The following is a 17,377-nucleotide window of genomic DNA, read 5'->3' on the forward strand; positions in this document are numbered from 1 at the left end:
ACTATCCCGGCTTAGAGACCTGAACATGACTTGGTTTCTTTCATTTAGACCAATGTGGCAAAGATGTGTTTTACCTGTATTAAGGTGCTTGCTATGCGGAGAAGAATGCGTGTTGGACACCTGTCTGACGCTACAATCGGATGCGCCAATGGATGCAGAAACTTTGTTGGGTCCGGTCACGGCTCATGCAGTGTGCTGTCCCCAGCGGCTACCAATCCTGATGACGGCATTCGTGGAGACTTCACCACTACGATTGAGGGGTAGTGAAGTTCAAGATGAAAGCAGCATCGATCAGGTACGACCTTCTGTCAGCTATGCTGATCAAAACATCAATGGAGGCAATCATGCTCATGAATGCATGGTGACCACCTTTTCCGAGTTAGTGGAACTTTCGCAGGAAGCTGTTGACAGCTTTTTCGACAGTCTAAATGATATGATGTTCTCACCAGAGCAGAAATAATGACTTTTGAGCAAGCTAGCACGCGGCGTTCCAACCACCGAGAATTTGGCCTTCAACTTTAATGATAAAGTAACGTGTACAATTTTTCTCCAGTCTACGGACAGCAGATTTTTTCAAAACACCCAAAATATTTTTATGATTTTTTCGGGACACTTATCTTCTGCTTAAAGTAGAAACTATTCTTAGAGAACTAAATTTCTAATTTAGGAACTTTAGAGACATTAGCTGTCCTCTGGCATGTTCATGAATATTTTATTTTGTGATGAAATGGTCTCGCATTTTTTCTTCTGTATTAAGAGCCATTTCATGTGTTATTTTCATATCTTATTAATAATGATATATGAATATGCGTGATTAATTAGCATTTCTCTACTGCTTATGTGCATATAGTGCATATGATTATATTTTTCTCGTGTATTACATAATTTCAAAATGCATATGGATGTATTTTGGGGTGGTACGGTATACACATACGTCACTGTATATTTACTATGCCTAGATTAGTAAACATGGACATAGTTAGCGTGGAGTGGGTGTGATGTATTCCTATAGGTTCTGTATCGATCCCCCTATTCCTGACCCTGTTCTGGTGAACAATTAAATAGCAGCCATCCCATGATGCAAAAACCGTTATCTGATTAAGCCACACCACGGCACAGGAACGCGTTATCTGATTAGGTCATAACGCTTGCCATCTAATTAGGCAAGCACTATTCCTACAGCCCCTGATAAGGCATACGGAGTTCTCAAAACAAATCAAACCTGGGAAAATCCCTGCGGCCATTGTTTTGATTCCACCGAGAACTTCAGTAAAGAATGTGCTAACGACCAGTTCGTATGACATCCTTATTGACGTATCTATGTCCATCCTTACGTCAATCTCGGCACCTTACAGGTATAAATATTACCGACATTGCCTTAAGCAAACACACGCGGTGGTGACGAGATCGGAGCAGCGAGACTTGCCGAAGAGGCCAGCACAGAGCGGACCCCGCTGGCGCTGCCCCGCCTTCCTGACGCGCTGAGAACGAGACGCTGCTTTCTCCTGCCGAGAAATCCAGCTCCGGCGCTTCCAAGCAGCCCTTGCAGGCAGCCTGGAATATCGAGACCAAAGATGAGAGATACCAGCCCTCAACCATTCTAGATCTCAGGTACAGAACTGAATAACCCCTTGCAGAGAATTCTTGAGTCAGTCACTTGGCAAAACAAACTTAACTTAAACTGCTACTTATCTACTCCCGCCCACGTATTAGGCTTAGGTCAGGTACACTGGGGTAGGCGTAGTTAGAAGCACCAGTTGAGTACGATTAGTCAAATGTATATATGTATGTATCTATTTTATCCATTTTAAACCACCATATGGCTTAGAAACCATATAAATGTTTTACAGTATTATTCTATACTTCTGCTTTTATTGTATGCACTTTACTTAACCATAAGTATTGCAATAATATCGATTCATTTCTCTTGTACGAGAAAAGAGACTGATCAATAAATACCATCTTTTATTGAACACGCCCGTCTCTTCCTTTTCTCTACAATCTGGTGAAACTAAGAATGCACTGAACTGACTGAGTAAAATAAGTTGTCTTTTGTTTTCACACGACTCTAGAGATACACTCTTGATTAGGGGAGAGCAAAGTTGTCATGTTCTATGGTTGTCAGAAACTAAATCCCTTCTTGTCTATCCAGGGAGGTTAAACTCCTCCTTGCCTATTCGAGAAAGTTTCTAGTGAACTCTGAGCTAGCTGGCAAACCCAAAACTTTAAGTCTAATATCGTCAGTAGAAGACCTAGTTAACCTCCGTCCTAGGTCTATACTATTGAAGGTATTATTCCAATGCGCAGAGCCTATTGGGATAATAGGAACTACACTACAGTTTCGTTTTGACCGGGAGTGGCTCGGCAACAATGTCCGTGGCCGGGCCCGAAGGCGGGGCCGTGGAACCCATATCGAGGTTTTGGGTAAGGCCCGAAGGCGATCCCTCGACCTGGGCCTTATAGATAGGCACGGCCCCAGAGTCCGTTTGAGGGAGCTCCTCGTCTGAGCTATCCTCCATGGCCCCGAGAGCCCAGTCGTCGTCTCCTACCTCGTCGACGACTTCTTCGCGTTCAAACACCTCAGCATCAGCGCCGTAGCCTTCCTCGACGTCCGACGCGGGGTTTGATTCCGAAACGTCCTGGATATAATCTTCCTCGACATCCCCAGTATCGAAAATGTCCGTAGGTGCCGGAGCAGATTGCTGGGCCTCCAGGCGCGCAGCTCGTCGGAGCTTGAGTGTCTTCTTGGACCGGAATCGCGAACAGGCCATGCACTTGGCCTCATCGTGGTCCGGCGACAGACACTTGTTGCACACCGGGTGGACGTCGATGTGTGGTTACTTCGAGTTACAGACCGGACATCTCTTGAATGGACTTCGTTCCATGATGGATGGTCGATAGGTCAGGAGCGTCGACTAGGCCTTCCGCGCCGAGAGCACGCGGAAGTGCAGAAACCGGCCTGGAGCCGAGCTAAAAGTAGTAAAGCCGAACGCAAGACAATACCGACGTATAGACTAAAGACCTTTTGGTCTCAAGAAAGTTTTTCTATCGATTCCGACAAGAGGGAATTAAAGACATCCGAACCCAATGGCGGAAAAAAACAATATGGGGATGGAGTCGATGCCCATGCGCACTGTAGTCCAGGGGAGGAGCCACCTATCTCGTGATACTTCGAAGACTCTTCCAGGACAACAATGTGCAATCATCTGGACCCAACACTAGGCGGCGATCTATGCACAGATATGAATTCAGCAGCCCACATGCCTCGAACCTTTATTGTACCACAATACGTACAAAATGGATTAATGTCCTTGTATGAATGTGAACAAAGGATACAAGTCAACTCCCTGATCACCTCACTAATCATGAAAAACGGAGGATCAATCATACATCATCCTGTAATGTGCTTTGCATGAGTGCCTATTTATTGCACCATGGTTAACACGATTCGTGCTTTTTAAATCCAAAACTGCTGCCTTAGTACCATTCTCAATAATATGCGTTGGACTAAGACTCTCCATCCTGGATAACTCATGTTTCTGCAGCTAGCAGATAATTTATTTCCAAGTTCGGGTGCTCTCTGAGAGGCACAGTGACAAGAGCTGGCTTACAACTTTTTGTATATTAGGTTTATGTGCAGGTCAGTGGTGTAACAAAACTTGAGCCCTCCCCCAACTCCCCACTTACAAAAAACATGGACGCCTTCCTTCCCCCAGGCTGTCAGGACCTCTCGGGCCAGAATTAATTAAATGAACGATGTCAAGAATTCATATTGTAACCTCAAACTGCATATTGTTTTGTATTATCATGCTTCACAATCTAATCATGGCAAAGTGTAATATTGTTTTAAATCTTCTTTGTCTAATCAATATAGCAATGTAACTTTCTTTTTATGCACAGACTTTCATTCACTGCTCTGGGTAAAAGCAGCTTGTTCTGCTAATCCTTCCCTAACTTTCCAGAAGTGTCGGAGGCAGACAGGCTCACTGAGTCATTCTTGGTTACTGAGTGAGTCGGTTACATTTTTGCAACATTTCTTCCGTGAGTCTTTTTATTCTTAAATGCATTGTGACAAGAGGCTCAAATAAGATGTGTATGTATTTGTAAGGTGCATAGCTGCCCTTAGGCTTCCCAGCGCTAAGAGAAACATAACTACGATGGACTAAGTCAAGTTGCCTGAGATCAGGAGTTTTTAGGGAAAGAGCAATGTTTTGAGCCTTTTCCTGAATGCTAATTCGTTGGTTATCATGCGCATGTCCCTGGGTAGTCTGTTCCACATTTTAGGAACCAAGTGCTTGAAGGACCTTCTTCCCCATTTTTCTTTTTTTATTCTGCCCTGTTGCATAAGAAGATCCTCTGGTGACCTTAGGGTCCTACTCGGTGTATAGTGTGTAACCAATTTTTGGATTAAGGCCGGTCCTCTGTCATTCATGGTTCTGTGAGCAATACACAGTGCCTTGAACTTGATCCTCGCCTGGACTGGAAGCCAGTGAAGTGTCCTCAGGGCTGTCCTGGCCGACTGCTCTTTCGGGATTTGTATCAGGGTTCTTGCTGCGGCATTCTGCACTATCCGCAACTGGTTAATGACGTATTTTGGTGCGCCCAGATACAGCGAGTTCCCGTAGTCCAGCTGTGACACGATTAATGCTTGGATCACAATTCTACGAGATTGTTTAGGTAGGATGGGGAGAATTTTACGAAGCATATGGAGTAAGCCGAAACATTTGCCTGAAAGTTTCTTTGCTTGGGTCTCCATGCTTAAATGTTTGTCTAGCCAGATTCCCAGGTTTTTGAAGGCAGTCTTGGGGGTTGGTGGTTCTTCCAACTGAGTAGGCCAGCTTATAAGATTCCTGGGGACTGTTTTGTTTCCCAGGAACATGAGTTCAGTTTTATCCCCATTCTGTCTAAGGGACTATTTACACATCCATTCAGCTATTCATTTCATGCAATGCCCTAGGTTGTTGTGTAGGGAGTGGGGGTCGTTCGTCACTGATAATACAAGTTGTGTATCGTCCGCGTACAACACTATGGATAGACCAAATTCTTGTACAATCCCTGTCAGAGGTTGCATGTAAATGTTAAAAAGTGTGGTGCTCAGTGCATGTGGGATTCCGCACGGTAGTTGGAGGGTATCGGATAGATAGTCCACTTCCAGCAACTCTGTCTTTCAGAAATGAAGTGAGCCACTTTATTTATTGCTGTGCCTGTGATACCTTCTTCCTTTAGCCTATTGATCAATGTGCAATGGTCAACTGTATTAAATGTGGCGCTAAGATTCAGGAGCAGGATGGCCACTGTGCACCCCTTGTTTAACACTTTTTTAGTTCCTCAGTTACCATCAACAGAGCAGACTCTGTGCTATGTTGGGGACGGAAACCCATTTGTGTGTTGTGTGCCGGAGACCCATTTGTGTGTTGTGTGCCATATTAATTTTTTCTTCAAAGATTTTGGTCTGTGCTTGGATAATCTGCCTATGATATATTCTAATAGCTTCCTTATATTGACTTTTGATGGCGGGATCATAGTTTATTCTCCACAACCTTTTCATTCTTTTATATGATTTTTTGCCTGAATTAATTGCTCATTGAACCATGGGGCTTTAATCCTAACATCAAGTTTACTTTGTCTGGTTTTCTGTGTGTGTGTGGCTGCAACTTTGTTGAGCCAGTCAGCCCAAATCTTGTTGGCCTCTTCTACGTCATCTGTCAGGCTTGGTGCTTGGTCCTCTAATTCAATCCTTACGTTGTCAGGTAGGGATTTTGGCCATTTATTCTTAATCCAGGTTACTTTGTGACTGGTGTGTCGAGTCTGTGGATTTTCCAGTGTAAACGGGATGAAATAATGATCCGACCATGGCATTGGTATAGGGGTCCCTACTTTTAGCTTAGGGTCATTTGAAACAAGCATTGGCATAGCCAATCGGTCTTGCCTTTGGGTCCTTATAATTGTTTAGCCATGCACAAGTTGATGCTGCTGCACCAAGGATATTGTGCTGCATAACTAAATACTCATAAGGTTCCAAAAGCGAGAACTATTGGCTATGCCAATGCTTGTTTAGTGTTGCACTGGTGTTTCCTTTGGTGCAGTGCTATAAACCGTATTTTAAAATAGGTTTAATACATTTAATCAAATAAATGTTGCCTGTGCAAGATCCTTTCCTACTGTTTTTGTAGTGTTGCTCTGGTGTTTTCTTTCTAATTATTAAAAAATGTTTATCTGTCAAGGATCAGAGCGGCAGTGGAAATATACAGTGAATCATGCCCTCTAATAATGGGTGCAAAAATGGCATCAATGTTGTGCATTGTCGTGCTAAAGGCACCATCTATGCATGTTTGTAATTCCCGAGGAGATATATTATTCTATTCTGACTCATGTTGCAGGCGAACCCTAGTTCGAGTCTACACTAACTGTTTGTTGCTCATTTTAAACTAATAAACAGATTGAATTGGAGGACTCTGAGACTCTGAAAATGCATCTCTGCCACGTACGAGACCTCTCTGGTTGTTTACTCGGAAGCAGAAGCAAATCTTGCAACAATACCTGGACTCCCGACAGTCATCTTCAAAAGTCTGAGTATAAAAAAAGCTTGCAAAAACTAGTTCCTTTACAGGTGCTTGATGTTGTCCTAGATATTTATGTATGCATGCGTATCTGCGGTGGCTGTCTTTAAGTGGCATTTTGTTAACTATTCAAAAGTGCACTCAACGCGAGCTCTGTCTGGTGCATGCACATCCATGCAGCCATCGTTGAATGAACAGGTTTTGTTTAAGTAAAGCACATTCAAATATTCTCCCTGTAGATGTGCGTGCATCAGTGTTAGGAGCAATCTTCGATGAGATTTGTTAAAGCAAGTGCCATTTAAAGATGCAAGGAGTGCATGCGTGCACTTGCGGCACGTTAGAATGTCAGCGTGCGTGAGCGCGCTGTCGGCTCTTTTTGGAAGCACATACTCGTGCTTGTGGCACGCCCCTGCTTGCTCCCGCAAGGCGGTTGCCGCCACAAGCACGAGCAGAGCAACGGCTAAAGGTCCTCATATGTAGCGCATGCACGCTGCAAATGCCAGACCTAAAAATGGCATCCAGTATGGTACCCTTTACCATACTGGTAAAGTCCCCCAATAATGTAATGGAGCTCTTGCTGGCCACCATGTCTGCTATTAAGCTGGGAAATTCCTCTAGGAATGGAGTGGGGGTGCTGGGGGTCTATAGAGCAGTGTGCCTGAAAACGAGTTATTAGTTGATGTTTTAGGCTGAATTGTACAGTTTCACTGTTGGTGGTGGTAGCGGACGATATCATGCATTCATAGTCGTTTTTGTAAATGATTGCTACCCCGCCTCCCGTTTTCCCATCCTACCTTGTCTTTGGATAAGGATATCTGGGATTAGTCCTTGGATTATGTCAGGGTCGGACCAGTCTTTCAACCACGTTTCAGTAACAAAGAGAATGTCAAGTTCTTCATTCTCTATTAGCATTATGATTTCTGTGGTGTGTGCTGGCAAGGATCTACTGTTAATAAGTCCCATATCTCATTCCTTGTGGGCCTATATAGTTGTAGTGTCCCTTCAATCTTGTCTGAGTTAAACTTAGTCCGGCAGAGAGGACATGACATCTTCTTTCCTATCAAGCTTGTTGGCGCTAGAGTCATCTCACAATGGGCTCTACCCGAGTATCTCAATGAGAGTAATAATGCTCTATCATATGTGATGAGCTTACCGCTTTCTGGGACGAATCCGGCATGGTGCCTTGCCCTTGACCGTGTCCGGACGCAGGCGGGCTAGCCTTAAGCGCACCAGCAGCGTGCCGCTGCGTGTCGGTGCTGCGGGCACCATAAGTAGGCTTTTGCTTAACTACTAGAGCGCTGACCTGTCCCTCGCTCCCCACGAGTGCGAGTCCTCTCAGCTGTGATCACTGGTCCTGCCCCGCCCAGCTCCCGTTCTACTGTTCGACGTAGGTGAGGCTTCCCCACAGTGAGTAAGCATTCAATTCAATTTCAGTTTAAAACAAACATTTGTTTAAAAAAGCTTTACATTTAAAATGTGCAAAGGAGATACAGCGGCCCCGGCTCAACCCCGACCCCTTTTTGAAGAACATGGAAATACACATGTAGCTGGGGTGGTCGCCGGGAGGATCTAGATCAGTGATACTCAAAGTACGGCCCAGGGGCCGCATAAGGCCCTCCTGGTCTTTACATGCGGACTCCCGGGCAGCAGCAGCACTGGGCTGCCGTTTACTCGACTCAGAACTAACATGAACAAGAAACGTACATGTACAGCAAACACTTATTTAAAGGTAATTGCAATTAGGAAAAGGAAGTAACTAGGCCTTTAACTTTAGGAACACCTTCATTCTTAAAGGCAGCCACTAGATATACATGCTTTGTTTCCCTACCCCGACTTTACACCCCCGCTGGCATCAGGGCGGCCCTCGGTCACCCCATAGACCAAACTTTGCGGCCCCTGAGAAAATGTTTGTGAGTACTCGTGACCTAGATCAACAAAAGGCGGAAGTAGTTAGACATGAGGACGAATCAGAAGCATGCATCTCTAAAAGGCACAAACAGGAACCAATGAAAACAAGCATTGGCATAGCCAATAGGTCTCGCCTTTGGGACCTTATAAGTGTTTAGCCATGCAACAGTTGCTGTTGTTGCCCCAAGGATATTGTGCTGGATAACTAAACACTTATAAGGTCCCAGAGGCGAGACCTATTGGCGATGCCAATGCTTGTTTACCTGATGGGCATTGGCTGACCGCTGCCTGGTCACTGAGGCCCTAGTGAGGTTGAGACATATTTGGGGGAGTTTTAGCCTCATCAGATGATGCTGTGCAGGCCCAGGCCCAGGTACAATGAGGCGCAGTCGGTGCTGCCTGGGAGTGCGTTCTTTCACTTTCGATTGACGGGGCGGCCCCCCTTCACTCTGGTGAAAGACACAAACGGGATTCAAGTCGATCTTTTCATCACACAGACAAAATGTCACCGTTTGCTGAGGCCTTCAAAAGAGTGACCCAACTCCACCAGTGAGGGCCAATGAGCATTGTTGATACAAAATAATCATCGATCGATGCAGACAACAACAACAACAACAACAACAACAAATGATTCCCGGAGAGCAGGCTGGAGACCCTTGTTGTATCTGTACCTTTAATTTCTTTGTTATTCTTTCATGACATATTCTGTGTTCTATATTCTATTACTGATGTTTGCTGTCGTGTCATTCTGTTCTGTTATCTGGACACGACAGCATCGCTCTTTCTAGCCTCTTCTTGTGGGTATTTCTAATCTTGATTTTAATTTGAAATAAATCTCTTTTGATACAACTCCTGCCATTTATGTTATCTTGCTTACAACAACCCTCCAGCCCTAGACAATCTTTGTACCTCCTGACCTCACCTGGGGTTTCATGTGGGTGCCATGGGCCCTGCTGGGGGTCGGGCTGAGGCATGAACCATGAACTCAACCATGAGCGTGGGGTAAAACAGGCCTGTTGAATGAACAACTGCGCATGCGCTGGGGATAGACACGGCTTCCCACAGCAGAGCGCATGTTAAAGACGGCTGAAAGCAGATCAACTGCGCATGCGCTGATGACAGAAACTGCTTCCCGCCGTGGAGCGCGAGTTAAGGAAGGCCTTGAATAACCAAGTGCGCATGCACGGAGGACAGACACCGCTGTTACACAATCCAACTTCAGAAGTCGTTGCAAGAAATATTGCTTTATTTAGTTCACAGCACAGGCCCCGACAGCACGGAGCGCGGTAAAGGGCTCCACGTCAGTGCCAGTGCAGGTGGACGGGGTCCGAGCAGAGACACAAAGAAGCACAAGAATGACAGTGTCCACGCGGGGACACAATGAATGAGATACAACTGCCTCGCGCCGCGGAGCACGAGGGGCCTCGCGCCACAGCACGCGCTGAGATGTGTTTCAGTGCAAAGCTCCTCGGTCTGGCTCCTCTATGTTGGGGGGAAGTGTCTCTCTGCGCAGGGGCAGTGAGACTGAGTGTCTCTCCTCTGCGCAGGCGCAGTGAGGTGAACGTCCTCTGTTCAGGGCAGTTCTGTTAGGATCAATAATCCATTAAAACGTTGTTGGATTTGAAGGTTGTTTATTCCAAGTTACACAGAATAACTCCACCCGATGCGCGATGCCTCTGCTCACATTCAGATCCCAACGGAGAGTCTATCTTCTGTTACCTGGACTGATTGAACGTCGGCATCGCGCGAGGATGGTACATTGAAAGTCAATACATTTAAAACATAACATAATGCGCGTGTCATTCGCGTGACACACCACGCGAATGACACGCGCCACTTAAAGTGACCACTACATCACCTTCCCCCTTATAATAATGAAAACAAGTAAATGGAGGAAATAAGAATAGGTTAATATTAAATCAGTATCTTACAAAATCATTGAATTTCTTAGGTTCTTTGATAACTCTCCCACGTGAAGATGTTGCCTGCGAAGAAAAAACATCCCTCGAGCGTGAAATAGGAGGTAAAACAATGCTGGTGCTTGGCTGCATCCGGTCTGGTTGAAACAGGTCTGGTTGTGTCTGATCATTAACACGATTACTAGCGCTGGCTGGGTCATCTAACCAATGGCACCACTCAGAATAATCAACAGCCTCCTTCTTAAATTTTTTTATTATGTCAGCTTGCTGAGGTGAAACCTTCACCAAATGACGTTTGTTCCACCAACCCTTGTTATCCACAAAGGCTGCGCCTCTGCTGACCTTGATTACCCTTAAAGGTCGGAGAAATTTCGACTCTCCTTTCTTCCCTTTTACAGGATTTTTGATTAAAACCCAGTCGCCAGTATTAATATCCACTGACGGAACGGAACGTTTATGCCCAAATTTTTCTTTCATAATCTTTTGTTTCTCAACAACCTTATTACGAACAGCATCTACATCAACACACTTTTTCCCAGATAACTTTTCAAGCCATGAAGGGAACAATTTGGAGTGTGAACCTCTATTTCTTAGTAAAACAAAAGGAGACACTCCCGTGGTGCAATGAGGGGAAGTATTGTAATGCCAAACTTTGTTTTTAACAAACTGAATAGCATTCGCTCCACAAGCCAGCGCAGTCTGAATTCCCTCTTTGATCACTTTATTTCCCCTTTCTACTAACCCATTAGAAGATGGGGAATACAATGCGACTTTAAGTTGTTTAATATCCAGGCCACTGAGGAAATTTCTCATTTTTTCTGATACAAAATGTGTCCCATTATCACTGACCAGGACTTTAGGAGCTCCTTCAATACTAAAAATTCTCTTCAAAAATGAGATGGTCGAATCAGAATCAGGGGCCTCAACGAAATCGTGGTACATCCACTTAGAATAATAATCCACCAAAAGGATGACATATTTACAATCTTGTTCAAGAAGTGAATAAGGACCTGAAAAATCAATACCTACTTTCTCCCAAGCAGTATGTGGAAATTCTGTAGGGGACAATGGAACCTTTGTCATATGCCAATGTTTATCAGACACCAAACATTCAGGGCATGAGTCAATTAAGCTCTTAACTTGTGAGTCTAAAGAGGGCCACCAATAATGTTCCTTAATCCTCATGATTGTCTTAGTGGATCCTAGATGGCCTCTATGTGCTTCATTAATGATCAAAGGTCTAAGTTTAAATGGAGGTATAAATGTATCCCCTCGCCGGGCAATGCTATTCTCTACTGAAATTTCATCAGCCATCTGTGAAAACCTTCTCAATTCCCCTTCCAGATTCCTAGTTTCAGGTCAGTTGTGTGTTGCATAATGTATAACTTTTAAAAGAACAGGATCACCGTCACTTGCCTCTTTCCAGCCTTCCTCAGACAATACAGGAGACAAACTCTCAACGGCGTCCACTAGGGTAACACACTCAATATCTTCCTGACAAGTATCCTCCTCATCATCCTTAACCATAGACAATCTGGAAAGGCAGTCTGCCCTAAAATTTCTCCCCCCACTAATATGCTTGACTTCGAAGTTAAATTCTTGCAACTTACTGACCAATCTCATGAGTCTAGCTGACATACTGGACGAATTAACTTTCTCAAAGATGAAAACCAGGGGTTTATGATCTGTGATAAGTGCAAACTTTCTGCCCCAGATGTACGTTCTAAACTTATGTACAGCCCATACGCAAGCTAACGTCTCTCTCTCAATTGTGCTGTACCTGGTCTCAAACGGTTTCAATGATCGTGATGCAAAAGCCACTGTCTGTTCACTTGCGCCTACTCTCTGTGTCAAAACTGCGCCTAACCCAGTCATACTTGCATCCACCGTTATGGATGAAAAACAATCATCTCTAAATGCATGGAGGGCTTTGGCAGATACAATTAACTTTTTCACATCCTTGAAAACTTTGTCCAACTCAGTGGTCCATACGAAACTACTCCCCTTTTTCAGCAACCTACGTAAAGGTTCTACCAAATTCGAATAAGCAGGGACAAATCTGGCGTAATATTCAGCCAGGGCGAGAAAAGATCTGAGAGCATCCTTGTCTGACGGAGGTTTAGCGTCTTCAATAGCCCTTACTACAGAAAATTTTGGCTTGATTCCTTCTTTGGAAATTGTATGTCCCAAATAATCCAGTTCATTGACTGCAAATTTACATTTGTCTCCACGGACAGTCCTTTTTCTAGCCATTAAAATATTGAGGACACGTTTTAAAATGACATTATGTTCTTCTAATGATTTGGCATATATCAAAATGTCGTCTAGATAGGCTTGTACCCCTGTTACCCCCCGAAAGAGAGTGTCCATAAGCTTCTGGAACACGCTTCCAGCAGAAGCTAGGCCAAAAGGGAGGCGCAAAAACTTAAATGCGCCGAAAGGTGTGATGAAAGTGGTTAACTCTTGTGATTCCTTCGACAGAGCGACTTGGTGATAGGCCGATTTCAGATCTATCAAAGAAAACCACTTTGCACCACCCAGGTTGGCCAGAAGCTCATGGATCTTTGGCAGAGGGTGGCAATCCACAATTATATTTTTATTTAATCCGCGTAAATCCGCACAGAGCCTAATCTCACCAGTCTTTTTACGAGCTACGACAATAGGGGCGACCCATTGAGAGGAATCTACAGGTTGAATTATCCCCTCCTCACATAGACCCTTCAAAGATTTCTCTAATTCAGCGCGAACGCTAAGGGGAACTGACCTGACTCTATGAGCTACGGGTTGTGCTCCTGGAATCAACCTTATTTTATGTTCAAATCCCTCTACACTCCCCACTGTATTATTAAACACAGGCTTAAACTCCTCCATCATTTGTTTTGTGTCTAAAGGTTGTTCTATTGACATGCATTCAGTTTTCTTTTTTGGTAAATCACCCACTTTAACTGGATTCTCATCTCCTGGAACCAAATATAATCCCATGCGAGCTAGGTCCATCCAGCCTACAATGTTCTTGCCCTTCTCGGCTACATACATTTTGGTAATTGTTTCTCTCCCTAAACATTGTACTAAGCCTTCTAAATATCCTATCATATTAATATTCTTTTCTCCAAATGCTTTCGGGTTTACATCCGACTCCAGTAATTCAACTTTCCTTTTCCATAAATCATAGAAAGTAGAATCTCTGAGGATGGTATATGGGGAACCGGAGTCCGCCATAACTTGTAAGGTTACATTATCGATTATGGCAGAGCACAGGGGACCTTTAATATCATTTACTTTTCCCTCATCATCTAGAGTCACAACTATATTACTAAATGAATTTGTACATTCGTCTAACATTTCAGATTCAACATAGTTGACGGAAACTGATTTCTGAGCATTCCTACAAACGCCCTGAAAATGACCTATTTTCTTGCAAATGACACAACGTTTACCCATAGCTGGACATCCTTGAAAGTTACCTAAATGGTTCTTGGATCCACATCTATAGCAGGAAGAAGATTGTCTCTTTTGTACAAATCTTGCATTTTTGTTTTTAAAATTTACAGCGCAGACAGCGTTATCAAAACTAGGTTCAGGAGGGTTCACTAAATTAACACCACACTTGGTTGATTCATCCATGACCTTGTTTGTGATTGCTGATCGTTCAATGCTTAAAGAAAGTTCAATAACTTCACTTAGGGTTGGGTTCTTACAACCTAGAATTCTTTCTTTAATCTTCCTAGAAGCACAACTAAATACGAATTGGTCTCTGATATAGTTGTCACACAGGGGGCCAAATTCGCATGTAGTTGCTAACACTCTTAGCGCAGAAATGTATTCCTCTACTTTTTCCCCTTCCCTATGTTTCCTGGCGTAAAAATTATGTCTTTCTAACATAATATTTGGTTCTTCTGAGAATTGTTTCTTTAGACGGGCAATAGCCTCCAAATAAACATTCCAGTTACGGTCACCACTTTGGCCAGCGGGAGGTGGAATTGGGGGAATACTTTTGAAAATGCGTTGAGCTGCTTGGCCCAGGCAACCAAAAAGTAAAGCGAATTTTCGTTCGGGAGAAAATCCCACAGCGTCTATAGCGACAAGGTGATTCTCAAATAGGGAAAACCATTCTTTCCAAATTATTTCTGGACTGCCGGGTTTGCTCAAAAAATGAGGTGGTTGTGTAATGTGTTGTAATTGTAAATTTGCCATTCTTATAATTAATTAGTAAAACAACTCACAATACAATTGAATACAATTTAAAATGGTCTTAACTTGTATGTTAAACAATTCAAAATAGCCTTAACATGTATGTCAAATATCTCTCACTTTTTTTTTTTAAACTTAATAATAAATGTGCCACTGGAATGACACGTAGAACTACTAGAGGCAAAATCTAATAAAACCCATCCTTATGAATACTAAAGCGTGCGCGTCGCTGAAGCAACGCGCTGACAAATGCAAGAGGTTAACCAGCGTGTGATCGGGATGTTGTCAAAAGTCAATCTCTAAGCGTGCACATCGCTGAAACCGTGTTTTGTTCAATGAGTAGGAGTATACGTGCTGTGCGTCGCTGAAGTCAAAGTATTTTCAAAGAGTTAATTATCAAGCGTGCGCATCGCTGAAGTGGTGCGCTGTTAAATACAGGTGTTCATAAGGACCTTACTCGGCCATAGAGAGTACCAGCTTCCAGTCTTCGTTTCATGCTGTGTCTGGAAACAGCAGGTTGCGTTGGTTTCTTCGCGTAAATAAGTATCCGTCCTTCTCCATGACAGCGCTGTTCCTTTCAGACAGCGTTCTTGGGCTCATTTCAAAGGAACATTAATGGAGCATTGTTGACGCAGGGATTTGTGTGACTTTATTTATGTCTTACATTTAATCCTGTGGTACCTGAGAGTTCTACGTTCTGCTTTTCCTGCTCTTTATCTCTCAGTATAGAGCCTTTTTTGGGATTGTGTATTTTGGAACTTTCATTAAGTGCATTGTTGCTTGTCGCATTGTGAGTACATGAACCTATATGTACAATGTTTACCTTGGTATGAATGATATTCCTTGAGCCATCTCTCTACTCTTCTCTTATCTTTCCACTCAGTTCATGTGCGAGAGTAAGACGTAACCAGACCTAAAGTGTGAGAAGATACCAGTACAGTATCAGTTTATTATTTTGTATATTAAGGGAATTCCACTGTTACGTTATGGAATTAATTTGGGCAAACTCAATCATCCACAAGTTTGTGAGCTGCTAGGTCGCCCTCCTCCTAGAACTGTTGGAAAATATGCTTGGTAAATATATGGAGACCTGATGTTTACATTGCTGCCTGGAGCACAGGCCTGCTGTCAATACTGGAAGCGGATGTACAACCATGTACAACACGAAAAGTGGAAAAATGTGGGACGGCCGACAGTAGGGTGCTCCAAGTGTCTGCCGAGCTCATAAGTGCAGGTGTTTGATTTTCTATCCCCACCCACAACGTGTCCTTCACTAAGATTTAAATAACTCCAGTACTTTTAACCCCTGGAAGAACCCCGCTCCTCTTGTGGCCGGAAGCCTGTAAGTAATGGTCAATGTGTGAGTCTTTCTGAACCCTTCTTTCATTGAAAGTCCCATACAGCGCGTGACAATGTAGAGCAGTGGTTCCCAAACTTTTTTGACCCGTGGCTCCCTTGACGTAATTGGCAGTTGTCCGTGGCTCCCCCCCATTTTTTTACCGGTGGACGGGTGGGTGGGGATGTAAGCCCGACCTCGGGAGTACTTCCTGTTGTCTTCCTTAAATTAATTTGGATGCAATGAAGGTATTTAATCATATTTGTAACGAAATAAAAAGATAACAGTTGTAAAAGGGGAAAAACAAACTTTTGTTTTATGTGCTGATACGTTTTCTCTCATCGAGAATGTAAATGCGTCGTGAACTCAGGCGTGGGAGGCTGTAATGAAGCCAGTGACCATACTGATGTTTCAGTAATATTTGAATGCCTTCCCCTTTCAGGGACTATCCGAGAGTTCTACTGGATTTGGTCTAGAAAAGATTAGAAAAATTACGATGTCCCGGTCTGTAAACGCACATTTGAAGATGTTTTCTAAACAAAATACTCCTTTTTTATTTAATTGTAAATGCATATTCCCTATTGAATATATGGAATATGCATTTACAATGACATTTTTTAAAAAGTGTATTTTGTTTAAAAAACATCTTCAGATCTACGTTTACAGACAGGGCTATCGTCATTTTTCTAATCTATTCTAGACCAAACCCAGTAGAACTCTTGGTTAATCTGGAGTTAAATTCCACCAAGTTGAAACAGAGCCACTCGGTGTTATCATTGCATACTGGAGGAAAAATACACCCAACAGGCAAACACGCACGCCGAAATTCATTTAATACACCCCTGTCAACCCTCTCCCCCTGTCTGCCAGAACCCTGCCTACCCTCTCCCCCTGCCTGCCAGAACCCTGACAACCCTCTCCCCCTGCCCCGGATGTCTCCCCGTCTCTTGTTTTATGCCTTGTGGCTGGCCCTGCGTTAGGAGTGCCCGTTCTGCCCCTGCTTGCTCCCTTCGTGACCTCTCCTGCCCCCTCTACCCATGTCTGTCCCCTTCGTGTATTGAGACTGTCACTTCTTTCCATGCCTACTCCCTTCGTGTCCTGTGACTGTGTCTTCTATCCATGCTGTTCCCTTTGTGTCCTCAGACTACCCTTCTCTCCATGCATGCTTAGTCTGCTCCTAGTGTCCATGCCTGCTTCTGTCGTGCCCTCAGACTACCCTTCTGTCCGTGCCTGCCCCATACCCCTGACTACCCCTTCTGTCCATACCTGCATCCATGCACTCTGACTGCCCCCTCTGTCCATGCCTGCCCCCGCGCCCTCAGACTGCCCCTTCTGTGCATACCTCCTTTCTTCATGACCTCCGACTACCCCTTCTGTCCATGCCATCTCCATACGTGCCTACTGACTCCCCCTTTCCATTCCTGTTTCCTTAAAGCAGCGGATTTTACACGATTATGCAGGTG

Source organism: Lissotriton helveticus, chromosome 1_2, assembly GCF_964261635.1.
Source record: "Lissotriton helveticus chromosome 1_2, aLisHel1.1, whole genome shotgun sequence".
Lineage (NCBI taxonomy): Eukaryota > Metazoa > Chordata > Amphibia > Caudata > Salamandridae > Lissotriton > Lissotriton helveticus.